Source organism: Sturnus vulgaris, chromosome 10, assembly GCF_052056855.1.
Source record: "Sturnus vulgaris isolate bStuVul1 chromosome 10, bStuVul1.hap1, whole genome shotgun sequence".
Lineage (NCBI taxonomy): Eukaryota > Metazoa > Chordata > Aves > Passeriformes > Sturnidae > Sturnus > Sturnus vulgaris.
This window is the reverse complement of record NC_142252.1, coordinates 1,805,897-1,820,293: the sequence shown is the minus strand read 5'-3', so window position 1 is coordinate 1,820,293 and position 14,397 is coordinate 1,805,897. Positions and strand designations below refer to the sequence as shown.

The following is a 14,397-nucleotide window of genomic DNA, read 5'->3' as shown; positions in this document are numbered from 1 at the left end:
CTGAGAAAGTGAAGACTCATCTCATTTTTCTTTTCAGCCATCATTCCAGAGGTATAATTTAATCTAAAAAGCATCCATGCTGCTTTTTCCTGAGTTTCTCTGTTTATGAACAGAGGCAGGAAATTCAGAGATGACACAAAGTCAAACCAGAATTCTCCAAAGATTTAGAACTCTGATTCCAAGGTTTATGAAGAATGAATGGCAAAGAAAAATCTTTGATTATTCCATTATTTTTCAATTAGATACTGGAAAATAGGCGAAAATAAAAATTTAGAATTTTGGTTTAATTTCTGAACCTCTTCATGCCTAGTTAATAAAATGAAGCAGCCTATGGTATTAGTTTGTAGGGAAGTAAAAATTTTTGAATACTTGGTAGACAGGAAACTAAAACAACATCTGTCAAAACAAACAGCTACTACATAACAGCAAGCATGTACTGAAAAGAATTCCATTTTCTGCTGGTATGACATGGTGCAGTTCCACTGGTGCAGAAGCTGCAGCAGCTGAAGGGACAGAAGAGACTATGATGCACAGTGGCTCCCAAAAAACTCCAGATAAAAGTAACATTGGAACAGCCTTCCCCAAAATCCGTGTGAGTTACACCAGAGGAAGCCAGGGTTGAAATCTCACTGCTGCTTAACAGATCTTATTGCAAAAAGGGTGATGGAAGTCAATTATAATGATTTCTTTTTTTTTACAAACATAAGATTTATAATGAGATAACCACGTGTACCTTGTTTTTCCATGGCATTGTGGATAAATTAAGATATGTTTAGTGTGTGATCACTTAAAAAAAACATTTTAATAACCTAAAAGGTAAACCTAAACTATTTTTAAAAAGCCTTTTCCCACTCTTCTTACAACCAGTGACCTGAACTACTTGAGGTGTTTTATGAATGGACAACTAACATAATCCAGAACTACTGACACACACACTGCTACTTTGGGAACAACTCAGACTTAATAGCTATTAACCCTGCCACACAGAAAAGCTGAGAAAAGGATTATTAATACAATGTGAGCATCTTGATTAATTAAAAAGCTCTGGTTTACACACAGAATTTTCTGCAAATACTTAGAAACCACACACATAAGTTGTCACACAAACTGAATACAGTTTTATTTTTAAGCTGCATCAAGTTCTATTACCTAATACAGACCCTTATATAGAGAACTTCTATTAACTGTAAATAATTCTCATCAGCTTGTGAAGATGCAACTTAAACCCCCCCTCCCTATTAAAAAGGAACTTCATTATGTTCCAAGTCTGCTTGCAATCAGCAGCTCTTTGCAGGCAATAAGGTGGTTTGGGTCCTTTGCCAAATCTCAGTGTGTGGTCATTCCATAAAATTGACTAAATCAATGCATTTGGAATTCTCCAGATAGTTCATTTTCCAAAGACCTTGCCTAATTCAGATGTATTTAATATGTAGGTAGAAAAATGCACATTACATCAGTTTCTCTTTTTCTTAGTTTTTACTTTTACTTCAGCTTAATTCAGCTCATATTTAACTTGTAGGTATGGCAGCATCAGCTGAGCTCAGTGCTAATTCCAGCACGAGTTAAGCAAGGCTGTAAAGCATTGAAGTCTCTGCTCCCATGGATGAAACACCTGCACTCCAAAGGTGTGAGGAGAGTTTAGTGCTCACCTGCCATTGCTCACCAGCAGTGTCCTCCAGCTGCACAGGGCTCCTCTCAGGGCAATGGCACTGCAGGAACTCAGATCTCTGCACACACCCCTGCCTGTTCATGCCCTCCATTCCTTGTGACAGACAACTCCTGCCATGGGCATCTCCAGCAGCTGCTGCTCTCTTCCCCCCACTCCTGCTGGGCTGGCCCATGGAAGTGACCCCAGCTGTCCCATGGGAACCAAGAGGATGCTAACAGGGAATGCTGCAAGGGACAGCACTTAGGGAAGGGCTGGCAAAGTTTCCCAAGTGTTCTGTGTATCACCAAAGAGCCAGGAACTAAAATTTCGTAAGCCAAGCCCTCTGGTGGCAGCAAAAGAGGATCTGATTTAGCAGCTCTCCACTTGCAGAGGAAATGCCTCTGCCCCAGGAAGAAAATTCAGGTACAAACATATCATCCTCACTTTGTTTTCTACCTGTTTTCAATCATGCTACTACCTTCTTCATGGTTTTGTGGTTCTGAGTTAAATTTCCTTTCATGACCTGTGCAGTTGCTCACATGCCAGCTGACACATTCTGAGCTGATGGACATCACTTGTGATGTGGCTTCCACACCAAGCAACACGATCCACTGGGGCTGACAGAAACTCAGCATCATTTTCTCTGGACTTCAGGTCAGAGCCATGGAAAAAACCCACAGTTGTTCTCCATCCACTCTGTTTCCAGCTCAGTCTATCTGACCATAGATTCTGATGAAAACTCTCACAGGCAGTTACCCAAGTAGGCTTTAAAATGTAAAGTACTGGATGTTAGATGATACTCAGCTTTTTGCTGTGTTACCCAGTGAATAACACAGAGCTCAGCCAAGGCAACAGACAAGGAATCAGCAGAGGGTTTTCTAGAGGACATTTAGTCTGTAGCACTTCACCTGGAATTTTAGAACATATTGCTGTATTTGGAAATCTACTGAAAAGGCTTTCTACAGAGAATTCATTGCTAATAAAAGAGTAACAAAGAAACTCAAGAGAATGCATTATTAAATGGATTTTCAAGAATTAAAATGGAAGGGATTAAAACACAGCTAACAGCCCAATATAGTTTGTAATTAAACCTGAATTCTCAGCTGTAAGAGTCTAGTTATTGAATGAAAAAAAAAAAATCATTTGGGTAGTTCTTTATCTTTAGGAAGAAAAATATGGGCCAGACCAGCCCTACAGAATCAGCCAGAAAATTTTTCCTGTGGTTTTGATCAGCAAAAGCTGCATTAGTTCCACATAGCTGAAAGTAGTACGGCAGAAAGTTTTAAATATTCAGGTTCCATCAGAGAACTCTGGTTTTTTTATATCCCCAAGCCCTGCTGAGGAGGCAGCACTGGCCAGTGGGTGCCAGGCAGGGACACCCCCAGCACAGGGGATGCATTTGGAGCTCAGCAGGCACAGACATTGCTGCATGGACCCTTCCCCAGGAATGCTCCCAGCTCAGGGCTCAGCTGGAAGGGCTTCAGGAGCAGCTGGGGCTGGGACCAACAGCAACACGGTGGTTTCTACAGGAATGCAGAGGTTTCACCTGTAATGCACCCTGGCCTGCTCCTGACAGATGCTTAGGGTGGGATGGGAAGTAATTCCCTTCCCAAAGCCACCAGAGATTGTCAGGAGTCACCCAAAACTGAAACAAAACTTAGAGATCAGGCTTAGAAAGATCAGTCTTTGCAAAGACTTTCATTGACAGAATTCATTCCTCCAGGTAAGAGAGCACTTTGCTGTTTCTGTAGCACAGACTGTGGCCACTCAGCCTTTCAGGAGGGCTGTGCTTCTGGAAAGCAAACATCCCTAAGCATTGGGGCATTCTGTCCCCAAAAGGCCTGGCTTTCTCCAACTCTGCCTGTCTGACACCAAGGACAGCAGTTACACTGCAGAGTCCCAGACAGCCCTGGTGCTTTGCAGTAAGAACAGAACTCAACCTCCTAAGCTCAGAACATCAGTGCCAGGACATCAGTGCCATTTCATGTTACTTCAGCTTATCAAACCCTGCCCTTCTGAGCCCGGGGCTTCTGGAGCAACACGACCATGACATGTGCCCTTGTGCTTTCTGCACATGTGGGGCCAGCTCCAGCTCTTTCTGGCACACCTGAGCCACGTTGCCATGAACACTACAGAGGTGCAATGCAGCCTGACAAACTCTTGGAGGGATTGCTGGAGCTGAGCCTTCACACCCAAACCATGGACAGGCTGCTAGCAGAGTCACACTTCAGCACAGCACAGGATTTGCTGTTTGCCATGATCTTCACTCTTAATTTGCCATAGAAATCTCTGAATTACAACTTTTCCTTTTATTGTCTCTCCCTTATAGTTAAGTTCTCCCTAAAGAGCAAGGTCTGTAACACTCACTCAAACACCTTGGGTGAGCTGACACCACGCAGCAAAGCCCTCAATCCTTTCTCCTTGCAGTCCAGCTGCAAATAAACTCACCCAGCCTCTACCTTCAATAAAAGCAGACAAGGTGTCAGAGTATCCCCACGAGGAGCCAGCAATGCCAGGGAAACAGATGTGCTTGAATATACCTGAACTTTTGTAAAACTATCCCTGCCATGGTAACACTACACAGAAGTGTCCATTCTTCTGGGTTTAGTTCTATCTCACCTTACATTCTGATGAAAACTCTCACAGGCAGTTACCCAAATAGGCTTTAAAATTAAAAGTACTGAATGTTAGATGATACTCAATTTTTTTCCTGTGTTACACAGTGAGTAACACAGAGCTAAGCCAAGGCAACAGACAAGGAATCAGCAGAGGGTTTTGTAGAAGACATTTGGTCTGTAGCACTTCACCTGGAATTTTAGAGCATACTGCTGTATTTGGAAATCTATTGAAAAGGCTTTTTAGACAGAAAAAAGCCTTTCCTACATTCTCAGGTAGTGCAGCCACCCAAGCAGAGCAGTCTGTCCCCAAGGGACATGGCCACGAGAAGCAATCAATTACCACGGATCAAATGTGTCTCTGGTTTAAAATGGCACAGTTCTATTGAAATTAAAACAATTAAAGGATGCCAGTTCTGTATTCCAGGTACTGCAAATACAGCTAAAGAGAAGCTGTGATTGAAACACTGTTAGATTCCAGTTGTTCCTTTTTCTTTTCTTACTATTGAGTCTGCTAGAGGTTTTGGTGGCATTTCTTCTCCTGCACATTGGTAGGAGGTTGAGGAGATCTGGGAAATACTGCAGTAACCCCAGCAGTGTGCTACATCCCACTGGCTGTGCTGGACTGTCCTGCCTCTGCCAGAACACAAAATAAAACTGCAGTTGGTTTTGGTTTGGCCCCAGGTGCTTTTGCAGCACTGTATCACTTCTCGTCTTGCTTTAGCTGAAGCATTTTCCAATTAGCTAATGAAGACTCCCCTATCACAAATCAACCACAGACATTCAAGGTACTGGAAGATCTGCTGGTTTTCCTTAGTGAAATCCAATCTCCTGATGTGTGCTCAAAATCCCAATATGTACACTGAATTTCCTTAGTACTTCAGGGATAACATTTTAAATGCATTTCCTTAGAATAAGCCTACTGATGCTGAGTCTCAAAACTCAAGCCTATCTCCATGCTCCTGAAGTAAACCAGGTGAAATTCTGATTTTAGACAAAGAGCCTGTCAAGGTTACAGGTTAACACTGAACATTGTGTTTTTCAAGTTAACTTACAGTGTTTGTCCCAAGCAGTTTAGTACAAGGAATTTGAAAGGACTCCCACAACTGGGGAAGGAATACATAACTTGATTTAAAATTCTGTATGTGGAAATGGCATATTTATTAAAAACAGAAGTGATGATTTGCCTTTTTTACATTAAGTTTTCACAAACATATTGTTCAAATCATTCCCCAAATTCTTCGGTGGAAGTAAACTGCCAAGTCCTGGGTATGAACAGCAATAATAACTGAATATTTACAGATAAATATTATCTGTAAATAAATGTGTTTATAAATTATTATTATCTGGACAATGACCCTGGGAAAATCATGAGGTCACAATCCAGATCACTGTCACATTATATTATTCACTGCAAAACTCATTTGTCCAAGGCTGAATCCGTGAGCTGAAAGGCAAAGTTAGATCCTCTGTTCAGTCGAGAGTTTTAATAATTCACTCTCAACTATTCATTTTTTACTTAAAATATGCTTTGAAATGGCATTACTGCAGTAAGTAAGGAATCACAGGCGAGTCAGAGCTGGGCCTTTATCACCAACTCTGTCTCTTCAGGTCGTGATGTTTGTCAGAGCCTCCTAAGCTATCTGCAATATTGGACCAATTTTCATTAAAAAAAGACTCCTGATCTTTCACATTTCTCCAACATGCACTTCAATGTTCAACTCTATTTATTCTAATTAAAGGACAGCATTCATGTCAGAAGAGTTTACAAAGCAATAAACTCTTCTACAGATAATTACTTGACAACATTCTGCTCAAAGAATGAAGTAAATTTACCAACAGTCTTGAAAATTCTTTCATATTCAGGAAAGCTCTAGTGATGCCTTTTGACCTAGAAAGTAAGAGAGGAGGGGTTTTGTTGGTTTTTAAATACAGCTTTGAAAAGTTTTCATCCTGCTCAAATTTGCTTTTCCAGAACCAGCACGACTTTCAAGAACATTTCAAATGTTTCTACAGTAAGTGCTGCCAACAAAGACACCAAGATGTTTGCAGACCCCACGTTCCCTCCTCTCTAACCAAAGCAAAGCTCAAGTGAGTAGGGCTGCCAGGAACACCTCTACAGAATTATTTCTACACCAAGTAAAGCAAAGAATAAAGAAACACAAATCCAGATGAAGAAGAAAATAAGTGCAGCAGAAAACTGAGAAAGATGTAATACTCCCCACTTAAGTGTTCTAAGCAATTAATTTAAATCTAGTACATGGAAAAAAATGGTGTTGGTAATTTCAGATTTGTACTTTTTTATTCTGAATAACACAGAGATGAGCCAGACAGTTACTAAGTTGTGAAATATTTGCAGCAATCACTTTGACAAGTTGGATGCCATTTCTGTTTCTTAACTGATCAATATAAAGAGCTGCTGGGTTATTGATAGATCTTACTTGGTCAAGATCTCTGGAAGCACCGTGGGTGAGAAAATACTTTGAAAATGTAATCACAGCTCACCCTCAGCACTCAGCTGAGCTGGCAAGAGACTCTGGACAGAGCAGGAGAGGCTCAGGTTTGACTCATCAGCTGAACAAGGCAAAAGTTCCATCAGGGCTCCTGTTTTCTTTATTCCCATCAATCCTCTGGGCTCTTTCTGTGGCTGTGTGTAAAGCAGCAGCTCTCAGCACAGAACAGCTCATCTGTTCTAGAAAGCATTACTGGGGAGGTCAGAGAAAGTGCACAGCAGGCAGGGACAGGGACAGTGCCAGCCAGAGGGGTTTGTGTCAATAATACTGAGAGGCTGTGGGATAAACCATGTATAAATTAAACTGTTTTTAAATGATACTTAACGTTTGTCAAGCTTTGTGTCTACTCATCTGATCTGGGCAAATCTGCCTCTAACCACAAGCCTTGGCTCTGAATCCTCCTGGAGTCAGCAAACATGCTGAGATAACCCCGTGTTACTGGGAGGTCAGTTTGGGGCTGGAAAGAGGCTGCAGTGTGGGGTTTATTCTACCAAAAATATCAGCGTTTCAGAGGTTCACCTGTTCTGTGTGTGGGGAAAACACAAAACCTTTCACACAGGACAATAAGGCCAGTCCACTCCACAGCCTCACTTACTAAAGGTGAGGTTTATAGCCCAGCCAGCCCCAAGTGCAGAGCTGCACACTGAGCACCCTTCAGTGGGGCAGGGTGGGAAACAAAGGTAGAAACTTCCACAGATACTGAAGGGTTTCATTTGCAGCCTTGGAAGAAGCTTGGATTGGTGTAAAAATAGAAGTACACAGATATTAAGCAGAAAAATTATAGGCTTATGTTTCTACAGCTGTAAGTAAGAATATGCCTTAAATAAGTAAGAATTGGTATTAGATAGGATGGTAAAGAATTTGATAGTGTGGCAATGTAATTGTAGAGGGTTAGCTAGCAGTTTAGTGTTAGAATAGAAGCATATGTGTGTATGTGTGACAATAGTTCACTGCACAAAAGTATAGGCAATGTGGCAGAATTAAGTAAAGGTGATAGGTCAGAAAAACAAAATAAACTTCATAGCAACTTTCTATTGGATCAAAATGTTATACATGGCCTTGTAATGAAGAAACCCCTGACTACATTGGCTATGGCTGAATTCTTGCTTCTCTAAATCTCAGGACCTGGAGTCTGATGCATTCTGAATCATCTTTAGCACAATAGTATTCCCATCTCTTCATTTAAAGTGACAATAATAGAGTGGAAAATGTTTTATCCCTCATTGTATCCCTCACACCCAGAGCAGCTCCAGCAGCAGAGTGTGACAATTTCCCCACAGCACAACAGTTTTCTTGTCAACCTGGGAGACTCTTCAGCCTTCCAAGTCAGAATCTAGATTTTTTTTTTCCTCATTTCAATGAATCAACATGGTGAAAACCAGTTAAATAAAATACAAATGCCTCTCCCGGACTCCAGCTCCAGCTCTGGAGCTGTGCTGCCTTGGCCCAGCAATTTCTCTAAGGTGGCTGCAGCTGGAAGTGTTAAATCACACACACATCACACTTCCCAGCACCTACCCCAAGCCTAAACAGGGAATACAAACCAGCAAAAAGGAGATTATTCTGTGTCTTTTGGCACTTAAGGCTTGGAGAGTAGCAGGAACTGATTGCTCCTCCACCCTTTAGATACAAAGGACCTGTAACACAAATAAAACCAACCTGAAGGCCTAATTTAACTTCATGACAGTTTACATCAAGATCATCCTCCTAGCACAGGAAATCCTGCAACAAACTGCCAGGTTTGCTTATATATATATATTTCAACATACATCTAAATTATTTCACACAGAGAGAGATTCCACTGAACAAGGCACCAGGGTGGGAGGAAGGCTGGAGAACTATGCAGAGATTTTTTTGTATTTCCACTAAAAGATTTGCATTTAAGCAACTACAGCTTTTATCTCAGCAACACCTTCCTCACATAATTCCCTTCTGCTTGAAAAATACAGAATTAATTATTGGATCAGCTGTGTTAAAATACTGACTGATTCCTGCTTCAAAGAGAATTTAATGCATTGGGTTTTTTTCCATTGACCTGCTCGTTCCATAGAGTCTACAAATGCTGTTTTCATCACTGTTGAGACACAGGGCTACGAAAGGAAAATGAGAAAATCCACTTCTAATTACTTTTTTTAATGCACTGTTACTTTTAAGTCTTCAATTTCAACTTGAAATAATGTCCAAAATTCAATGTTCTGAAAAATACCAAAAGCCAAATATCATATGGGAATCCTTTTCATCCAAGAGACAAAGGCACCACGCTTCCAAACCTACCCAATAGTTTTAGGAGAAAGGATTGGGTGTATCAGTATTAAAAACACTCTTACTGATATCTCATTTAACTGAGATTCTGAAGAATACATTTTCAGTCCAATATCTCCAGGCTTTGATAGGATTTATCCTTCTTGTTTATATTGCTGTATTGCATATCTACTGCAAATGAAAGAAAATTAATTTTTCTTCCCTCCAGGAAGAATCATTGGCTAAGACAGATCAGGATCAGATAAGACTTTCACTTTCTATCTTTTCAATAGGACTTTGAGTGTGACCTTCCCTAAGAGGAATAGGGTATAAAGTCACTCTGTTGGACTCTGCACAAGAAAATAAACTTTATCTTGGAGATTTTCCATAGACTTTAACCATGTCTGGATTGTTTATGTTAGAAGAGTTTCAATGATTGAAGCACTACTATATTATTACTGTAGTATTTTAATTGGAAAGTTTCAGTTTTCTGACTAAATAAGGGGTGTTCTTTCCTTCTGAATAGTAATAAAAAAGCATACAAAAGAAACAGTACCTGTCCATCAATCCTTATTCAATAAAAAATATCCCAAACTTGCCAAAATCAAAGAGATATTATGACAGTATCAAATTAATCCCTGTTAAATTGCATCTGAAAAATGCTGTCCCACTGGAGCAAGCTGGTGACTGGATGACAAGATTTATTCTTTTGTGAATTCTGTTCAAAGGAGTAAAGTAGACATTGAGTAGATACCAAATCCAGAGGTTTCTCCCAAGAAACTCTGAAATCAAGTATTAATTACTTGTATTCAAGTCCCTCAAGCTGAAAGAAAATGTTGAGTGCTGCAATGTCAAAAAAATGCCTTTGCAAGTCAAATGTCCATCTGCATTACAGAAATGTTTTTCAACTACTGACCTAATCCATCCACTTCAATTGCCTGGAGATATCACAGTAACAGTATTAACTACAAAGAAAGGAGTCTGTCACTGCAAGGGAGATGAGATTGTGATGTCACAGCAGGACTGTTCCCAACAGCCAGGTCATTCCCACCCAGCCATGCCAGTGGGGCATGGGGTCTCCAGGAGTCAATCCAGAGCACTGCATTCACCAGATCAGAGTCATCTGTAACCATACCATGCACAGAACACAACCCAAAATGCAATTTGAAAACAAAAAGTGGAAAAAAACCCATCTTTGGAGAGCAGCAGCAAAATATTGGAAGTTAATTTTGTGCTTCTCCTCGAGGCTGAACTGTAAAAGGTTTGGTGAGGCTGCCAGCAGAGTTCCTCAAGTGACCCCAAACCCAGCCTGAGCACCAGGATCTGTCATCCAAACCCCTCAGCACTGCAGGCCAGGAGGACACAAATCATTCTGTCAGACCTGGGTGAGCTCCTCCAGCCTTCAGTCAGCTTCCTGTGCTCTTTGTGTGCCAGTGAAGAGCCCACAGCTTGCTCCTGGCTCCCTCTGTGCTTTCATACAAAAGTTTCCTCCTGACTCATATTTGCTTCTCATCTGGAGCTGGGGCTGGATAATTCAACACATTGCTCCTTCCTGGGGTTAAATTTTCCCCCAATAGCTGGCACATTAATTACATTTAATGAAATGCCTACACTGAGATCAATCTGTTGAGTTTCCAGGACTGAAATACTTAAAATTGTCTTTCCTTAACAACTGCATTTAAAACAAAAACCAAACCAAATAAACAAACCCCACATCACCACCAACAAAAATAAAGCTTTTAAGCATACAGACCTATCAGTTTTTATCTTACAAAGATGAAATCCAGCCAAATGTGTGACAGAAGTATCTATGGGTTAGATACCATGGATAAACATCACTGACTTCTGTCACTTTTCTTCACACCTTTTTTCCAACATGGGTCAGTGAAGACATGCCTTGACCTTTTTGAAATTTGTGGTGAGCAAGAAAGGAACAAAAACCCAACAAAATATCCTAAGTCCTGGAAAATACCCCAAAACTTGAAAAATACTGCAAAAAGAGAGACAGCACTTTTTAGATAGTTTACAGTCACAATTTCTCTAGAAATTGCTTACACTGATGGCATGAGAACAGTGGAAGTTTAACATGCTTTAAGTATGCTGAGGATAAATGATTATCTGTGTTTTCCATATCCAGATGGCTGCTTGCTAGAGCCTAAGGAAATAAGAAAGGGGACAATGAAAGTGCTAAACTCATAAAAACTGAAAGTCTCTAAAGGAACACATTCTGAGAAAAAGTCACTGTGATTTGCCACTTCCTCCCTCAGCCAGCTCTCACAGGCCCTGAGAGCCCAACAAGCCATGGCATGGTCTGTTCAGGATCATGGACAGGAGTCCCCTAGTCCCCCCACTCTGCAAAATCCCAACAAAAACAAGGTAAGGAACGAAGGAGAGAAGGAAGGAAAGAAGTGTGAGCCCCCACTGGCTGTTACAGAACATCCTTCTTCTCTGCTCCAGGTAACGTGGTTTAAAAACCATTTACATGTCCAAGTTTTTAACCCTACAGCTGAAGCTGCCTGAGAAAGGGACTCAGGGAGAAGAACAGCTGCTGTAAAACATCTCCTCCCCTGTCCCCCACAAAATCGGGGTACTACACATCAAACCCATACACTGCAGTGACAGGAGTGTGCATTCATACATTTACACACTGCAGTGACAGGAGTGTGCATTCATACATTTACACACTGCAGTGACAGGAGTGTGCATTCATACACTGCAGTGACAGGAGTGTGTATTTATACATTTATACACTGCAGTGACAGGAGTGTGTATTTATACATTTACACACTGCAGTGACAGGAGTGTGCATTCATACATTTACACACTGCAGTGACAGGAGTGTGTATTTATACATTTACACACTGCAGTGACAGGAGTGTGCATTCATACATTTACACACTGCAGTGACAGGAGTGTGCATTCATACATTTACACACTGCAGTGACAGGAGTGTGCATTCATACATTTATACACTGCAGTGACAGGAGTGTGTATTTATACATTTACACACTGCAGTGACAGGAGTGTGCATTCATACATTTACACACTGCAGTGACAGGAGTGTGCATTCATACATTTATACACTGCAGTGACAGGAGTGTGTATTTATACATTTACACACTGCAGTGACAGGAGTGTGCATTCATACATTTACACACTGCAGTGACAGGAGTGTGTATTTATACATTTATACACTGCAGTGACAGGAGTGTGTATTTATACATTTACACACTGCAGTGACAGGAGTGTGTATTTATACATTTATACACTGCAGTGACAGGAGTGTGTATTTATACATTTATACACTGCAGTGACAGGAGTGTGTATTTATACATTTACACACTGCAGTGACAGGAGTGTGTATTTTTACCTTTTCAGTCCTCACAGCACTACAAAAGCACAACAGATATGGTGAAAGGGGAATGAGGACTTTAGCATCCTCAAATGTTTATGCAACACCAACCTCGAAGTCTGCCCCATTCAGAGCAGCTGAAATCCAGCCCTGCACACCTGAGGAGACACCTGTGCCCTGGAAAGCTGTGTCTGACCAGCAGAATCTTTCTACTTCTACCATCACCAATGATATTTCAGATTGAGCTAACTGGCATTTACTCAGAAAATTTCCTCTTGAAATGGTGAGGCAACAAACACAAAACTCCCTAGAGTGATTTTCAGAATGGTTTTTCTTTCTTCACTCCAAATATCAAATCAATGTTTTATCTTCTGATCCAACAGTTTTGTGTAGCATCCAAGTTAGAAATGGCTATAGCTCAACAATCATTAAGCTGTTTAATTATTCATCAATTAATTAATTAGTGCATGGATGATTTCTTACATGAAGTCTTGCTTCAGGACAAGATGCTCAAAAGAGCAATTAAAAGAAAGTACTCCTGGTGCAAGTATTTCTAATTTTGTCCTGAACTGACACTGGAGGATTCCTAGCAAAGCCATCTCTTCCTGTTCTCTGAAGAGCAGGCCAGAGGCATAGTCCCAAACCAGTGGGAATCTCTTTTTATGGTGTATTTAACTGGCAGCTCAAACTTCTTTTTCCTGCAAATGCAGTAATTTAAACACGACAAAACCCAATCCAAAGAACTAAACTAAAAATAAAAAGGTACAGCTCTAATCCTGTTTATCAGACCTCAAGTGCCCTCTCTACCAACTGAATGCAGGAGCCTCATTTCTGAGTAATCATTTCCTATTGTTTTAGGCTGCATTTATGTGTCCAATTGTTTTTAAAGCTCCAGTTTGTTTTTCCTGAAGAGCTGGTGTTCCAGTTAGCACAGAGCAGAAATAATGCTCAGCTTTCCAGCAGCACTGTGAAATGCAAGGAGTGTGGAAGAAACAGGAGCTGCAGCTGTGCCAGCCCCAGAGCCCCAGTAACCCTAAACTCGAGTTCACCCAGCCCCAGCAGGGTGATCTATCTGCTGATCCACAGCCAATAAAGAGGCTCTGGTTGGAGTTCAGAGCTGTTTACTGCTGCTGCTATTTAATGCCCTGGGAGAGCAGAAGGAGCAGAGGAATGCATCTTCAGGCACCACCAGGACAGGTTTATGTCCCACGTGGGGACAGCTGTGACAAGCCCAGCCCATCAAACAGGTGGAGAAAGGAGCAGAATGTGCCAGCAAGCAGGAGATCTGTGTGTGCTGCTGTGGCACTGCAGGCTGCCCTCCTCTGAAAGGCAACCAACACTGGGAGAGAATATATAAATCTACAATATTTATATATTTTATATTCTTTAGCTATCTATCTATAGCTGTCTGATTAAACACATGAATTTAACCTTTTTGTTTTCCATTTTGCCCATTTAATATGTTAACTGCAGACATGTATCTAGGTTTGGTGGTGGGGTTGGGTTTTTTGCTGCTGTCACCTTTGGGGGTGGGTTGTTTAGGTTTCCTTTTTCCTTTATTTCTCCTTTCTAATTCAACACATAAGAGATCTTGCTAAGTCTCTTCCCTGCTACTTTTCCCAGCTTCCCATCCCTTTCAAACCTGAAACTTTTTCATGTGTCTCCAGCTCTGATAAAGTTACTGACTGACAAAGTAACAACAGCTTTCCCCTTCATGCCTTTCCAAAACATGTATATCAGTAATTTGAGTGGTTTGGGGTTTTTTTAAACAAAGTAAGATAAAAATTAAAAGTAACTTTCCTTCCCCCTTTTTCCCCCTACCCAGGAAACTGATACAGAAAATGTTTGGATTGGTTTGCTTGCCTTTTCTTGTTTTTCTTTTGGCCAGAAAGTTGTTTGCTCTAGAAGTTAACTGTGCATCCAGCAACATGTCACAAACAGATTCTGTCACAAAAAGATTCTGATATGGAAATACTGATTAGAAATACTGATATTCTTCCTGTTTCCCCTCTATTACTTTTATAGTAA

At 40.9% G+C, this 14,397-nt stretch overlaps 1 protein-coding gene across 1 annotated transcript in view; it reads right to left on the bottom strand.

Annotated features, from left to right (window-relative positions):
• Positions 1-14,397, bottom strand: part of LOC106849591 (glypican-5-like) — a 322,712-nt gene that overhangs the window by 191,803 nt on the left and 116,512 nt on the right. The window lies entirely within an intron of this gene.